Here is an 18,704-nt window from a genome sequence, read left to right on the forward strand (position 1 = left end):
TCCATTATATCCCGAAATATGGTTCGTAATGTTCCAAAATATGGTCCGTTATGTCCGTAATTCGTCAAGATGACGACCATAAAGATGCAATCTGCAGTACCCAAAGGCGGAACTTGATTGGTTAAGACAATAACGGATTTTAACTAGGTCAAGGAGCTCAGGAAGAACAACTTCACGCAATATCAATATCGTCTTGACTTGTAATAATGTGAAAACCGTTGTCTGGACAAGCTTTTCCATTAGCAATGATAAATGATATGATTCATACACTTTGTTTCCCAGTTCAGTTCATTTAAGTCAGACCATTAAATATGATAATAATGGGCATTTGAAGAAGTTGAAAACACATTTGTCATAATTCACATATGAACTATTGAAATTTGTCAAACTTTTTGATAAAAAGTTTTTTTTCTAATATTTTTAATTTCCAATGATTTTATAAATCTCACGAGTGGACATGTTCAGATATTCAATGTATCGCCAATGCAATGGGTACCGTTGAAAGCATTAAAACATCTACTCAAAAGATAAGTCTGGCTTGAACACTTGGCTTGACACAGCCACACTGTTAAATGTCACAAAAGTTTGTACAAGTCAAATGACACCAAAGCAGGAGTACATTCCCATCAAATTACTGTAGACACATCTATAACAAATGTTTTAGTGTGTTTTTGAATACAAATATTATGGTGGCATATCATTGCGTAAGATAACCTGATAACGTTCGCGAAGTGAATAATACGTTTTGAAAGATTAGAACATCAGTTGTCTTTCGTTATCAGTGTGTGTGTGTGTGTGTGTGTGTGTGTGTGTGTGTGTGTGTGTGTGTGTGTGTGTGTGTTTATGTGTGTGTGTGTGTGTGTGTGAGTGTGTGTGTGTGTGTGTGTGTGTGTGTGCCACGTGATAAATAACGTCATAAATGCTACGTAGGAAAGCAATACTTCGCTTCAAATGAAGACTTTAAACAAAGATAACTTTACTATGTATTCATGCTATTAAACGAAACATGGTGAAGTCTACGCCGCTTACATAGCACTGCCTTCTGTCTATTTCTAGAGTTTGATTGAGAGTTTAGTTTCTTAAAACATTTCGACAAAACCGCCTGATGGAGCACTATCAAAACATTATTTTGGAAAGAGGTTTGTTGAAGTTTTTAAGGAAACTAATCACCAAATCAAACTCTGTAATCAAACGAAGGTAGGGCTCTTTAAGAGGCATAGACTGCCCTGTGTTTAATTTAAAATGTTAAAGAAAAAGAAAAGTTATCTGTGTTTTAAGTCATCATTCGAAGCAAAAGGTTGCGTTCCGATGAAGCATTTGTGACGTAATTTATCACGTGGTATACACACACTGATTATACCATGCATGAATGCTGATAAATAGACGACCTTGAGTTTTAACAATGACGTCAGTCTTTCCGTGATATTGGGCCTGATCTCATCTTAAAATAACCAATAGAACTGTAGGATGATAATGCTTTTCTTTCTGAGGCCACTTACCAAGCTGACAGTTTGTGTTCTTATTGATTCCTCATACTTTAGTTCATACCTTTTATCGAAGGAGGGACAATAACAATGTTGAAATGCATTAGACAACATTAAAACAAAATTTATATCATTTGTCATTACTTTATCCAAAGTGTCGTTATTACTTTTTCTAGTCCTCTGGTTATATTGGACATGACTTCGTAATATTTGAAGAGTACATTTTCAGACAGTGCTCAGGGAATAAAATGGCATTGACTTAAATGCACTGCCATTGCTGTCAGTAAAGAAACTCAATCTCAATACGTTTTCCACCGTCGGCAAACCTTTACTTTATTCCGTTTATATGCAAATTTCATCGTTTAATTCTCCAAAGAAAACAATTGCCTTGTGGTCGTGTGACACGTGCGTGCTTGTGTGTGTGTGTGTGTGTGTGGTCAAAATAAATCTTGAGAAAAAAATATTATATGTATTTTAGTGTGTTTTTCAAGGGCAAAACATATCGTTTATTTTGTTTAGAGGAATTTCTGTGTTCAGCGTATCAAAAATGCAAATATATTTCTTAAAAGATATAAAAGCCACAAGATCAGTAGGCAATTTTTTCTTTGGGTTTTGATTGTGCCAAGCATTGCTGTTTTAAACTCAACACTCATCATTATCTAATTCGTTCTGGTGGCTAAATAATTAACTGTGCTCAACACTCCCAACCATGTATTAAATGATACTTGTAATATGCATACTATGTATAGTTAATTATTTAACATTAAGAAGACAATATAATTGACTTCATTTTTTAATGTAATTTGGTATTTTAAAAATACTGTCGTCATAATCTTGGAGAGATTCTGTAAAACGTTCATTGTATATATCGCTTTTAGACGTTCATTCTACCTTTGATAGCAAACCAAATGATTCAAAGAAATTGTCACCTATTAAATCTCATTATCCTTTATGTAGAAATTAGGCATCCTCTTCTATTTAATCGATTAAATGTCGTCATCATGAGATGACAAGATGTATAAAATTGAAAGCAAATGACAATGGAAAACACTAATGGATGCTTCCCTTCTTTTACTCAAAAGTAAGTGCTCTTTTCAAACCGTGTATTCAATACATTTCTTAACTTCATTACATAACGATTACTTAACTTAATATTTGGATCCTAAATATGGCTAAACGAACGACCTCCACGTCCACATTTCAAAGTCAGAAGTAAGGCAAATATGAATTAATTGCTAGATTTTCATCCATTCTTTTAAATTGGAGCGGGGTGGCATTTTTTTCATAGACGACTGTTTCACCGTTGAATATCTGTCCATGCTCTTTCTTATTGCATACGGGGCCATATACATGTGTTTATAGGCGAACCACGAACAAGATCGTAGCATTTTTCCTTTTTGTACATGTGAATGTTGTACATCGATACCGTAGGAATAAATGAACGCCGTTCTAGGACAGTATCGGACCGATATGCAAATACAGACCTTTGTTCAACATTTTTATTTCAGCCAATACAATTTAAGAGGCAGCGGGAAAAAGAGGGGTTGGTGGGGATGGAATTCTAGCAATTCATTTAGTGTCGCCTAAATGCTGTTTTAAACAATTTTCATAATCTATCTAAGTGTTTTCTAAACTGGTAGCCTCAATTTTCAAAACTAGTTGTAGATCATTAATTTAGGTTATCACCAATAGTATATATCTTATGTTATTTAACTTGAATAAATGTTAGACTGCTTCATTTGTTGTCCATCTATAAGTTACGGGGTTAGTAGGTGACCCGAGATGGGTTATGCGGGCCAAAGGAAACCATATCGGGTGAGAGCGAACCCGAATATGGTTTCATACGCCACGTATATCCCATATCGGATAACCTATTAACCCCGTAACGGATATATCACGCCGACAACCGTTTTACATGTTTAAATGTTTCATTTACTCATCGGAATATTCATCGGAATCGGAAAAAAGACGCCATTTTGGTACGATATAAATATGGTGAACCAATATGGAAACATATGGGGTCATCTCGTGACCTTAATAAACAATGATTTTGAGAACGAGTCTGTTGTTGGTGAATGTATTGTTTTGAACAAACCTACATGGGGTAAGAATTTGGCAGAAATTTTTAGAGTTTTGATCAAACGATATTCAACGGTCTATTTATTGAAATGGATCATTTGTATGACAGTAAAATAATAATGATGATGTAATAACTAATGTTACCAATAAAGTCAGCAATCTATTGTTGAGGGCTGCAAATGATTGTGATCTCACCAAAGAGAATCCGCATTTATAATAAACAAAAACGGGTAAAAAGTAGTAATAAACCATGGTTTGATGAAGATTGTAGCAATTTAAGAAGTAAATACATGTCACGCCAAAACAATTTTAAAAGGAACAGATCCAGAGTTTATCAAGAAGAAATTATATCTAGTAGTAGGAAGTACAAAAAGGAAGTAAATAATAAATTGAATTTGTTCAAAAGTGAGTTTGTTATGAAACTTAAACGGTTAAAGTAATCAGACCCTAAAGCTCATTGGAATCTGTTAAATAAATATTCTTCTGAGAAACCAAAAATTATTACAAAAATATCTAATGAGGAATTTATTGAACTATATTTGCAAAATGTTTCAAATACAAGTAGTGAACTCAACGCTACTGTATCAGTAGATGAGATAAAAGAAGTTATTGCATTATTGAAAAATGATAAATCATCTACATTATTTGATGATATACTCAATGAATATTTAAAAAAAAAATGTTCATGAATTTATGTTGCCATTGTTTTGTCAGCTTTTTAATTCTGGACTCAGGTATTTTTCCTGATATATGGAGTAACGGCATTATATTGCCCATGTACAAAAATAAAGGTGATATTAAGGACCCTGATAGAGGTATTACTATTTTGAGTTGTTTCCGTAAATTGTTTACATCATTATTGAATGCACGTCTGAATGCATTTCTTGAAAATTATAACATTTTATGTGAGGAACAAGCAGGATTTCGGAAAAACTGTAGCACTGTCGATCATATTTTCTCTTTAAAATGCTTATTGATTTGTATTTAGCTAAAGGCAAGAAATTGTATTGTTTTTATATTGAATACCGCAGAGCGTTTGACTCTGTTAAAAGAGTTGCTTTATGGCAAACGTTGTTGAGTTATAATATTGATGGCAAATGCTTCAAAATTATTTACAATATGTATGATAAAGCTAAGTCTTCTGTTAAAGCAAATAACAAATTGTCTGAATATTGTACTAGTCAGTCCAGTGTCCGTCAAGGTGAAAACTTGTCTCCTGTGCTGTTTTCATTATTTTTGAATGATTTAAGTGATTTTATGGCGGCTCAGTATAATGGTTTACAAACAGCCTGTGATGATGTTGAAAAATATCTTAGTGACGATGATGTTCTTGTATTTTTAAAGTTATTTTTAACATTATATGCAGACGATACCGTTATTCTGGTGGAGGAATACAATCCGCTTTGAACGTTATGTCTGAATACTGCCAGAGCTGGGGTTTACAAGTAAATACGGCTAAAACAAAGATAGTTATATTTTGGAAGAACAAAAGAGGACGAAGAAATATGCCAAATTTTCATTTTGATGGTAATAATATTGAATTTGTCGATAGTTTCTCATACCTTTGAGTTAAATTCTCGTAGAATAGAAACTTAAATTACACAAATAATATCTTATCAATCAAGCTAGAAAGGCTATATTCAGTTGTTAACAAAGCTCTTTAATATTACTGCCTTTTGATATGCAGCTGTCGTTTTGACTCAATGATAGCCCCTATTCTTATGTATGGATCAGAAGTGTGGGGAATTGAGAACCTGGAATTGATCGCTTCCAGTTAAAGTTTTGTAAATTATCCTCAAAATTAAGCAGTCTAGTCCAAACTGTATGGTATATGGGGAACTTGGAATTTTACCAATTTCTGTACGTATTAAAAGTCAAATTCTTTCTTATTAGTGTAATGTTGTTATGTCTAAACATTCGACAATCTCAAATATTTTGTATAGAACTTTGCTTAATATGTATGCGGACAATATTTCAAATTTTAGCTGGATTCATTTTGTATAACCACTTAAAATAGCCTTTGATTATCAAACTTTTGGTTAGATCAACATGTTAGTTCTCCAGTTGCTTTCAAAAACCTTGTTAAAAAATCGACTTCATGACCACCAGTTTATTCAAAACTGGTTAAGCACAATAGAACAATCAAGTAAATGTCTAAATTATCGCATCTTTAAAAAAGAATTTTCCATTGAAAATAATTTACATATATTATCCCCTAACCTTGATAATATATCGTGTAAATTACGAACTGTTAATCATAAACTGCCTCTGAAGATTTTTGAATATAGAAAGCAATAGTAGAACATGGAATTTATGCAATGTTAACCACGATGCAATAGGTTCATTTTTCAATTCAGATAGAAAAAATATATTGATGTTTATCATTACAATAATCCTAACACTCTAAAATTTGATCAGCTTTTGAATAGTACAAATAAATTTTGTTAAGAATATCTTTATTCAATAAAAAAAATGTCTTTGTTTAGATCATATTTTTTGGCAGTGTTCCATGTTCACATTATATAATTTTATAATCATAATAATATGTCTCATTCTCCATCTTTGAATATTTTAAAAAAATCTTGTATATTCCACCTAACCATCATTATTATTTGTTATAAACATGTTTTAATGTACATATTGTTTATTGCATTGTTATGTCATTTGCTCAAAATGAGCCTTGACTAATAAAACTTTCAACTTTGAAGCTGAATTCTCGAACGTTTGCGTGTACTTAAGGAATGAATTGCGGGGTTGATGTCAATATCGGGGTATGGACGCAACTGGGCTGGTCAAAGTGTGTGGACTCCACGCGTACTTTGACCAGCCCAATTGCGTTCATATCCCCGATAATGACATTAACCCCGCAATTCATTCCTTATATTTACACCAATACTTCATTATTTCATTCAAGAATTGTTAAAAGAATACTTCATTTCATTTAAGAAAACCTTTCAGTAATCCTTTCTTACCCATTCTGTAAAAAGAACGACCCGAGTGTAACCGGAAACTTTTTTTTTCAAATGACGTCACAATAACGCGGGAAAAGATGAACCACTTGAAATTTATTTTAAACGTTAAACTGAAACACTTATGGCAACAATATATTTAAAATATAATAATTTAACACTTTTTAAAATGTTGATTTATATTTTACGGGACCTGCTGACACAAAACAAACAATAACAAGATTAATAATTTTCATGTATATTGTTATGCGATGAATTGCAATCCGAACATATCCGAAGATGTTGCGTTCATCGATGGATAAATGCAATTGCCGAAAGGCAGTTCATTGAAGGAATGAAAGTTGAGGTGTAAATATAAAATCATAACCAAAGAAAATATTTGCTCAAACAGAATTTGGATGTTACATCAGTTATTTTTTTTTTCAAACTGATTGGCCTTATTTGTCTTGTAATACGAACTTGCCGAAAAATTCACGGAACAATTAACTCATTAATAAACTAAAATATTCCACCATAAATAATCTGAAACAAGTCAAATGTCAATAACGAGGCGTGCTTTTCATTTTTTAGCTGGAAAAAGACCGGTCAATCAGACTGATGTCTGACAATGAGAGTAATAAAATACATACTCTAAAACTTTAAAAACTGTTTTTAATCAACATGTGTTTGGTTAACAATTTAATTTGACCTTTCAAATATTTCATTCAGTAAATGGCGACCAGTGTAATTTGGTTGTATATAATCATGCGCGGTTGGAATTGATACATTTTGTACATTTATTTATTATTTAGAACAAAAACCAATTGATCATGTTAAATGATAAATTCTAAAATAAATGTTTGAACTGAAACAAGATGAAAATAATCAACTTTAAAAAAAAATTGAGATCTATTTTTTTTAAGCCAAAGTAGGTATGACAGTCTACGTCATCGGCGATCAAAAATGTGCGTGAGGGACTTCTTAAGGATGGCGGAGTAGCAAATATGATAATTATGCGCAAGGGTTGTATTTAGAAAAATAAATTAAAATAAATCCCCAGCATTAAAGAAAACGAAAATGTGTTGATTTCATTCTTAGTTTGTATATTATTTCACTGGTGATCATAATTATAACCATTTGGATAGTTGGAAACGCAGTGTTTTCAATACGAAGTTACCTTTCTTGTTGGACAAGAGCACCGCGGAGCAAACGGCAACACTTTCCTGTTTTTAAGTTCAACCCTTATTTCAGCTTTTATTGCAGCCTTTATTAAGATAATGACGTTGCTGCACCTATTGTTTCTAGTTACATATGATGAAGGTTTTATAAGAATATCATATACGGTTTGTCAGCCACTGCCAAAACTTTGGACTCCAATGAAGACGACATCAAGACTGGGACAATACCTTGTCCTTTTCTTCAAACAAAAACATATGTCTAATATAAACAGCAACGGATTCCGAAACGAAACAATTTAAAACAAATCTCATAATTATTAAGAAGGTCATACTTAAATTTTGCTAAAACTCACAATATAACTTGAAATTCTAAATTTTCTCTACCGTGAAAGTTTTTTTTCAATGTGACAAAGATTGGCGTAATTATTATCGTTTGCGCACAAGTTTTTAGGCAGCTGTTCCTGTTGAACATGTCCGTGGAGCTTGCTTTTATAAGTCAAAAATTTACTTTTTACGGTTCGTGATGTCCTTGATCAACATGTGCACAAGTCTAATATGGCGCGGATGACGCCCTTAATATAACATGACAGCAGTGTGCGTGTTACTATGATTTAAAGACAATGTTGAATAAGATATGACTTAAGTTAGATGTCAGCATAAAAATGCATTAATATCAAAATAAATCGATAAATTTACTTGTTAGTTCCATGCAAAACATATAATCAGAAATTAGAATACATACTTAAATGGCATTTTCTGCAAGTTAATCTTTTTATAATTTGCCAAGATTTTCAAATGTACCCGTTTTAATTGCCCTGTGCTTAGGGGGCAATATCATACCGTTTTATGTTTGCAATTGTTCTAAACTTATGTCTGTAATGTCTGTCCCTTTTACCGTGACAATCACTTACTTTCTTTGTCATCATTGTATCACATATCTGGCTATCAGCATTGGATTTAAGAACATAGTTATTCGGATTGCTGTATACTCTAACTCTAAATTCATGTTTTTCCCATTGCATTATAAACTAAATAAAACTTTGAAAACAACTAGATCAAACCTAGTTGTTTTGTGTTTTGTTAAACCTTGCTACTGTAAACAGAATATTGTAACTGGGTAACCTATCCAATGATATGTTTGCAGGCGCAAAGTTGAACGTAAATCAATCACTTACAAGAGACACACATTGCCACAACACCATAAACACTTTACAGATACCAACATAGTGTAATAAGTTTATGTTCACATAACTGCATTGGCCGGTCATGATTTTTATGTGCTGATGATCAGTGTTGGATACAGTTGCATTGCATAAATGTAGAACAAATTCTCATGACAAACTTCCACTAACGGATGTTTGGGGAACACATGCCTTTCACCTGAAACAGCATAATCAGATGTGTATTTCCTGAAGCCAAGAAAGTCGTAGCTCTGCTGTGAGCGGTGTTGTTGCAGATACACAATTTACGCCACAGACTGCTGTAACATAACTATCATCGGCCAGTTAATAAAGTCATGTAACTAATTGTATTTGTCAAAGGAAGCACAACCATATCGTAAACATTAAGCACCAGAGGGCACGACTAGCCCTTTTTCATAGGAATTTATACGCTTAACAATCTGTAACGTAGATTGTGTTTTGACATTTAATGTTATCCTTTATTTCCAATAATTGTAAATAACTTCGAAATGTCAAACTCTAAAAATTCATTAAACTCGGTTGTTATAACATTGCTTCTCTAATGCAAATAATTTCATGTGCAAAGAATGTCTTGGTTAAAAACACTTATGACAAATTTTAAAATCGAACGCTTTTTTAAAGTCTACAAAAGTGTATAATATTCAGAAAACCCATCGCATTCAATACTCATGTTTGAAGGTAACAATATGTACGCCAGAGAATCCTTCTATCAATTGATCTCTGGTTTTTTACCATTAAGTGGGTATCTTGCCTCTCTTTGAGTTCACAATACAAAAGAGTTCCTAAGTCAATTTGAAAGATATACAGGAGGCTTAAAAATCTTTAAATTACAGGAAATGTTAATTTATGAGTCGGTTTATTTAATCAATATTCAACGTTATAGAGATTTGAAGTAACTATCTCAACGAAAAGAATCATACTCGATACAAAACATATTTTGTTACTTGGCGTGTCCAAGTATTTTCTTTTGTAGTATCGTAGGAAGTTTCAATTGCATTCTATACTGAATACCTCTCACGTTTGTCTAATTATCTGTATAAGCTTAAAAAAAGCGCAGGGTGAAGGACGTTTGCTATGGAAAAAATCACCGTTACTTTCTCAATAATATAGCCATATTTATTTTCAGATGTTCACTAATTTTTATGATAATTCGGTAAGTAAATGACAAAATCTACAAGTGTAAAACGTACACTCTTGTACCTTTTAAATTAATGAATTATATTTGCTAGACAACCTAATGGATTTCCGGTGATCGTTTCCGCCACAGGATTTCAAATGATGAAGTATTAAAACTTTGTCTTGTAATTACTTTGGTGGAGGTGTGTAATCCAATATTCGGTCGCCTATTCATGTACTTGATGTTTTCGAAAACGTTATCGAAAGATAAAGAATAAAAGAGTACTTAACAGCCATAAACTGTGGTAGAAATCGTGACAAAATTCGTACGTTTTTGGATACTTTTGCAGAGTTTTAATAAAATGAACAATTTTGTGTTATAATACTGATTGCTAGCCTAATAATTATATAAAAAGAACAATGCATATCTTTTTGTGGTTTTTAAAACGGTATATATGTATGAGTTTGGCGAGGATTGTATGTGTATAAAGAGGGGTAAAGTTTTCAACGGTCATACGACATATATACCTAGGACAGAGGCTCAGGTTGACATTATGGTTTTGTCACAAATTCCATTGATTTGTTTTACTTGAATTAAACCTTATCTTTATTCTACGAAATATTTTTCCCTACTGATACTGATTCTACGAATATTTTCCCTATTAATTCTGATTCTACGAAATATTTTTCCCTAATAATTCTGATTCGAAAAGGTGAAAAATGGTCCAAAGCTTTTAATCTATTGCTTACTATATCAATTGGAAACACATCTATAACACTCATGTATATTATAATTATCAAATGACTTCTTCTCAAAGAATAGAAAGGAGGAATCTATATTATACATGCTAATACTATAAGTCATAGTATATATGATTGAGTGACTAACACTTTTGATATAGCGTAAAGAACATGCATGTAACTAGACCAGGTTATCGTTTGTGTCGGTGAAACGATTGATATTGATACATAATAAACTTAAGTATATTATTGCAGTTAAGGATAATACTTGGCTAATTTCTTTCTTGTTTATTTCTACGATGCAGACTTGTTTTATCTAGACTTATATTTCCAGAATCTTAGCAAACGTTAAACATTGAGACCACAATTTGTTCTGTAAAAGCTGTTTAAATATCAACAGTGAATAAACAATTTTGTTAGCCAGGTTAATCATTTTACGTAGGTTGTTTTACGTTTTGATGCTAAAGATATTTGTTCTCTTCACAACCGATTGACTCTGTGTTAAAATTTAAAAGCATTTCAGCTTTAAAATCACTGATACGGATGAAAAAGCGATCATTTGCAGTTTTCCATTTGAAGCAACAACGGAGACATTTTCCTTAACACTTTATGACAAGCTGTTAAGTGGCACGCGTGCTTAAAACAATAGGCCAGCATAACTCTACATTACGTTATGTCGTCCTCATTGTTCTAGATTTTATGCAGACCTGTCAACAACCATTGACTCAAGAAAAACAGCACGTTTGTGACGTTAGGGCTTTTTCCTTATCATTTAACGAGGACCCTTCAATGTTGTGTGTGACCAAATAAGCAGCGGTTTTATTTTGCTTCTAGGTTAAACAGATAATAATAATGGTTGGCAGGCTGCAATTGTACGTGAATCATTTTTTCTCGCAAAAGACTAATGACTCGGGTTATTTGAAGATGCACTCTTACTCCCAAATGAGATTAACCACAATTTATAGTATTGTTTTAATATTCCAAAGAGTATGAGTAAATGTCGAAAACAATGGTTCTTATGAAGGATACCGAGTTTATTTTTAAAGAAATGAGCACAAAATACGGTATTTCTACCCTATGAGACTTAAGTAGACCACAGTAAATCTTTCAGCATTCACCAATCATTTAATATGTTTGCGCTTTCTGCTATTACATACACGGTTACAATCTTGTTATCAGTAATTAAAATTTCCCATAACTTCATTATTTATTAAGTAGTTAAAGGGTTATCAGTCAAATTTGATGTTTGTTATTCATGTGTATGTATTTCTTTTGAATAAAATTGTCCCTTTAATAGAATATTCTCACTCGAGGAAGAAATATTCCTTTCAATTGCTAGTTTTTGCAATATAAGTGAAAACTTTCATTCACTCAGTGAATGATCCAACTTAAGGCTAGCGTTAGTTCTTGTAAAGCTTTTTTTTAAATGAAGGCGTCTCCATTTCATTTAGTTACCAATACTAACGTCAATAACTGTATGACTAGACAATTGTGATGTAGCATTAATTAGCAACGAAAATGAAGTGATTTAATAAATCAAAAAGAGGTACGTCAGTGTACGGAACCTTGTAAAACACCGCTTAATACATTTGCTTGGGGAACACCACTTTAACATAAACTATTTTATTCTTTAAATAAATCAAAAAGAAAAGATGTACAACAATGGATCATTGGAATATGACTTTTAACATATTATCCTTATGGTTCACCACTTTCACCTGAACGATTTCATATTTGAAATAATTTGAACAGACAGGTTTTAATAATATTTTTCGTGCGTTTACGCAGAAGGAATGCTAGAACTGCGCCTTTTTATTCCAAATAATCTCTAACGCGCTCCATTCATTTGCCAAATCGAACCGACCGTTTTTATTGCATGAATGCACAAAAAAACGGGATTCAATCCTCAAAACAGTAAAACGACAGACAAGTTTAAGACGTGTATCCATATAAATAAACGCGAAGCAATGTACATACACACACGCGCACGCACGCACGCACGCACGCTGCACGCACGCACACACACGCACACACACACACACACACACACATCCACACTTTTTAATCACATGATAATTCATGTATGTAAATGATAAGGATGCTTTCGGTATAATATAACATCATGTAAAGGATACCTAACTCTAAACATTGAAGAAAATATTGATTTTACAAATTTTTGAACTATTTTACTTTAACATATTTTATTCCTCAGCGTATACATACATAGCGTAAAGACAAACACAATCACATGTACAATCTAGAGAAAAGGGTCGGAACGAAAGATAAATATTTGTTTATATCTTATGAGATCCTCTTTAAGCCTTAGCAAAAAAGTACACAGTTAGTGACGAACATTTGTACAGCTTACAATGCAGATGACACGGTGAGATTATATTTTTAAATATATTTAAGTAGTGGTATTTAAGTTAAATGTAAATTATTTTGCTTTAGTCAATATTATTAATTGTTTTAATGAAAACTATATACAGAAGACGTGCACCGAAAAGACTAGTTAAAATTATAATACTTTTGTGTTTTAAACAATGTAAAGGTAATCTAAATATTTTCATTAATCGAATAAATTGTCGTTTACTCTCTTCGAGAACGAAAGGAGAAAGTAAAAGAGGAAGAAAGAGGGTAGGGTGGTTGGTTTAAATGGAATACTTCCTTTGCCAAATTTCCCCTGAGCTCTGATTGATAGTGCTGGATATCACTTGTTTACAGAAAGTAGACATAATTATCTGGGCGGGGGTAGTTATTAATATGTAGATGAGACTGTTCACTGGCTATCAAATCTTTTTGACATTTGAATAAGGAGGTAAATTGCATCGACCTTTGTCTTGTTTTGCTCTTCTGTCAGGGTAAAATCACCGTATAGTAAATTTCGAAGCGTTGTGTCAGTCAATGCTTCCACAGAGTTGAGCTAAAGTCTCATTTGATAAGTATAAACAATATTTTAACAAAAATGTGATGAACTGTGTTCGTTCCGTAAGCGAGTGTGACTGGCCTATAATAGGCGTTTTCCATAATAAAACAGATTATTTGGAGTAGGATTATCCGACTTGAAGAAAGCTTTAAAAACAGAAACAATAATTTGTGCTTCAACTGGGAGTCTATTCCATGCTGAGGTTGACAAAAGGCGAATGAATTCGCATATAGTTTCGTGTGTGTACGACAACTAGAATTATTGGATGAGTTTTTAAGTCATCCTGTTAAGGCTTCACCTACTGTCTGAAGAACCAAACTTGAATTATAATCTTGACAGAGACAATGTCTCATTTTGTACAGGAGTAATAGAGTAAATGCTTGTGTTTTTTCATGTATCTCAGCTCTTAATGCCAGATTCAATGTATAGCAGTCGCAGAGAAACAATGCGAGTACATGGCGGTATCACTATTGACTCGTTTAAAAAATTTCTAATTATCTATGCTGATTATATTATTGTGTTTGCTAATAACGCTGCGGAATTGCAAGGGTCTAAAGTTATTATCAGAATATTTTGTATTCGTTGGAAATTAGTTGTAAATACTGATAAAACAAAAATAATTATTTTTACGATTGGGGGATGGCTGCCGGCATACCTCTGCTTATTAATTTAAGATGGAGCCAACAAAGGCGTCAAAATGTTGACACATGATATTGGGTTTAAAATCAAAATCGTGACATTTGAGAAACAAAACATGCATTGCCTTAATGGCTTTTCCAAATGTTCCTGGTTCTAACTAAAGTTACCAATATTATTAAACAACACATAAATATCTAAAACGTAAACAACTCGTTTGTCCTGCCTATTATAAGTCCATCTTTCGTTAGGCAAAGCCCGGTTCTTTTACAAAAAACAAAATTTTGTATCAGTATTTACCTTTGATCCCCATGTATTGCAATAACTTGATATTTTTTTAATTGATCTTGAATATCTTCAGGAGATTTGCATACAATGACAATGTCACCAGCAAATAATATTATCTAGGTGCAGACGCGACTTAATACCATTTTGTAAATAACACTCTAGATCTTCTACAAATAATGAAAATAATAAAGTGGACACAACTTCCCCTGAAGGAAAGCCAACTTCGTAAGTTAATATATCGGAATATGCAGTTATTGATTTTACACACGATTTGCCTTTTGATACATGTCGCGGACAGATTTTTACATCATTAACCATAATGCATTTATATAATTAGTATCAAAACATTTCATCATATCGACAAATAGATAATTTTGAATAAAAAAATAAAGAATTAAAATGGCATCAGTTGTAGATTGCCTCTTTCGAAAACCTAATCGAGCATCCAAAATTATATTATATTCGTCACATAATTTACATAACACGATATGATAACAAAAGTTAATATTTTTGATAGACAACCTTAATTAAATATTATTCATCATTAGCAATTAACATGAGATTCAGAACCCGGTTTGTGGAGGTGGATATAAATATCTTCAGTCCATTGCTTTGGGAAGACACCCGTACCTAATATATTGTTAAACAGCGATGATAAAACGTCAACAGACTCAATAAAATATAATAAATAGTCACTGCCAAATGCTTTACGTCTTTTCAATGATTTAACATCAAATTTATTTTCTTTAACACCTATAACTTTATCAAGTTCTGGAAAAGCCGTGTGTGGTTAATTGAAATAAAAAAAAAAACATCATTAAAATCCTCCGCCTCCAAGTTACAATTACCATAAAAATTTATACTTTGGGACTATTTCATACAATTCATTATATATGTGTTTCATAAAGCAATGTGTGGACATCGGGGTTTATCAGACATTTTCTGAAACTCTAACATAGTTTCCATCGTTAATCTTTGTGTACAATACAAAGGAGTTGCAATGGCAATTTGGAGGGTATACAGATAAGGCTTGAACAACAGGAATTATATTAATTGATTAATTGCTTTATATTACATTGTTTGTATCAATATTAAACGTTAAAATATGTATGACATAACACAAATACACACCATAAGCGAGAAGAACATAATTATTATTTCGTTACTAAGCTTGTCCCTGTGTTTTATATTATATAATCACAAACAAACTTCAGTTGCATTACATACTCAATACCTCTCATATTTGTCTGAATATCTGTTTGTATGCCAACAGAGCGCATGGGACGAAGCGATTAATGCTATGGATGTAAGACACAACGCAAATGAAAGTAGTTATTCCTTAATAAAACCGTAGTTGTCATAAGAAAGTGGCTAATTTTAAAAATAAACCTGTAAGTTTATGGCAAAATAAATATCGTTTTATCTCGTTCCTTTTAAATTAATGAAATATATATGCCAGACAACGTAATGGATTTCCGATGATTGTTTCCGCAACAGCACTTCAAAGGATAAAGTAACATTTTATGTCTAGTAATTCCATTGGTTAAGACATATGAGACAAGTTCATTTATATAATTTATATAATGCCATTTTACAGAGCAAAGTCAGATAAGAAATACATAAGTTTTAAATTCCAAAAACTGTGGTCAGAAAAAAACCCTGCAATTTTAGTGAATTTTTCAGAATTGAAGTAATTATAATAAACAGTCATTTTTGTGTTATAGACTGAAGGTTAATGATTTGTCATGTTAAGTAGAAAATTGAAAGTAATTGACACTTTATCTTTTTTACTTCTTTTAAACGGAATACATGTTTTGTATCATGAGTTTTGTATGTATATGTATTACCATAAATTTAATGGAATATTTTTAATTGAATTTTCATTTTCTGTGTAATCTTACCTCTCTATTCTAAGAATGTGTGTCGAAATAAATAGCATTATTCCTTATTGATACTGATACGAAAAAAGCTCGTACGATACAATTGTTTACACAAGGGTCCCAAATGCATCTTATTTATTGCTTACTATATCAGTTGGAGACACATCCATTAATCACATGGTTTTGCGTATCCATAATATAAGTGTCAACTTAATCTTCTCCGAGATAAAACTATTTTTATTTAATTGATTTAGAAGCGCTTTACTAACACGTTTAAAATCGTAGAACATTCATGTAACCAGACCAGGTTATCCTTTGATTCGGCGGAACAAAATTTATCTATTTATAACAAGATTGAATTATATTATTTAAAAAAGGAAAATATCCTCTTAAATGTTAACCCATTTCATCTAGACTAATGTTTATCAATTGTAACAAAAGCATAACAAAGAGGAGACAGAACAGACGATTCAAATAATAAAACATATAAAAATAAAAACTGGGCCACTCAAGTTAAACATATTTTGAATGAACATGGTTTTTTCTGATATTTGGCGACCCGAAAGTATTGATAATTACACATTTGAGGCAATCAAAAAGAGAATTATAGACAACTATTGCCAAGGCTGGTACGCAGATATCAATAATTCATCTAGGATAAGAACATACGCCTTATTTAAACATGCTTTCATTAGAGAAAAATATTTACAAACAATCCATGAAAGCAAATTTCGATATACTCTTGCGCGATTTAGAACTTCTGCCCATAGACTTCGAATCGAGACGGGAAGATATACTGACACACCCGTAAATGAAAGAATATGTGTATCATGCAATCTGAATCAGGTAGAATCTGAATTTCATTTTATACTTGTGTGCCCAAAATATAGGGAATTAAGAAACAATTTTTTAAAGCCTTATTTTTGCCACTAGCCAACGTTAAATAAATTCGAATCCATGTTAAGTTGTAACATAAAGAATAACATATATAGATTAGCAAAATATATCTACTTTAATAACCAGCTAAGGGAGGTTTTACATAACTAGGCACGTATTTCCTTTTATACCTGAAGTGCTGTTATTTAATGTAATTATACTAACAAATTTAGCTATATTTATATTTTTATAACCACACCCGAACAACTATAGGATGTTATATCATGCATGTTAAATTGCTCCAGAAAATTGTATTTCTGTACTTTCTCCATTCATTGTATTGTATGTTATATGCTATGAACATTGTATAATGTTTTACGCAATAAACTTAACGTATCGTATCATATCGTAACAATTATATTTGTCACGAGTTGCTAACAGTACGGCTCATCCATTTTTTAAGGTGATGTTTTAACAATACATCGTTAAATGAAAATAATCCAGCTGGTTTGGCAGATAGACTCAATGAATTGCTTGGTTTTGTTTAAGGCTGTGGATATATTGACAATCATTTTATATACTATATTACACTAACTTCTCTTTGTGACGAAGGGCTATACAAATGTTAGCGTGTACCGATTATTCATCGTAAGACTTTCTAAACAATCCTAACTGCAGTTGAGTTAAACAGAGAAATTGGCTTAGAAAGTGGATTGTGCATTGCTGCATGACCAGTCGATTCAATGCGGAATTATAATTCATTGTGGCGGTAATCTCGAATTACCAGAAACCATATTGTGACGTCATTAAAGTGACATTCTTATTCAAAATAAATACATACATATGTATAACGAGCATAAATTTTTGACTGATTATTAACCTTTTTCTACTAAATGATGCATTTACTGAAAATAATAATTACTGATAACAAGATTCTAACAGTGTATTTAATAGCTGAGAACGCAAAAAAATAAATGATTGGTGAGTGCTAAAATATTTAATATTATCGTGTTTTCTGCACCTTTCTTTCAATTTAAATTCGGGATCCTTTATGAGAAGTATTGTTTTCGACATGTATTCATTCTTTTTGATACATTAAACCAATTGTATTAATAGTGGTATATCTTACTGGGGAGTAAGAGTGCATCTTTAAATGTTGTATTTAGACAATTTTGCGTTCCCTGTCGCCGTTCTGCCTTATTTGTTTCTCGAATGTCGATTATTACATTGATGTTATAACGTTATTGACACTAGACAATATATGGAAGGTGTGTCTATTATCCTGTTAATGGAATAGCAGTTAACCTCATAACTGGATATCTGATATGTTTTGATAGTTAAAATGATTAT

This window comes from Mya arenaria, chromosome 10, assembly GCF_026914265.1.
Source record: "Mya arenaria isolate MELC-2E11 chromosome 10, ASM2691426v1".
Classification (NCBI taxonomy): Eukaryota; Metazoa; Mollusca; class Bivalvia; order Myida; family Myidae; genus Mya; species Mya arenaria.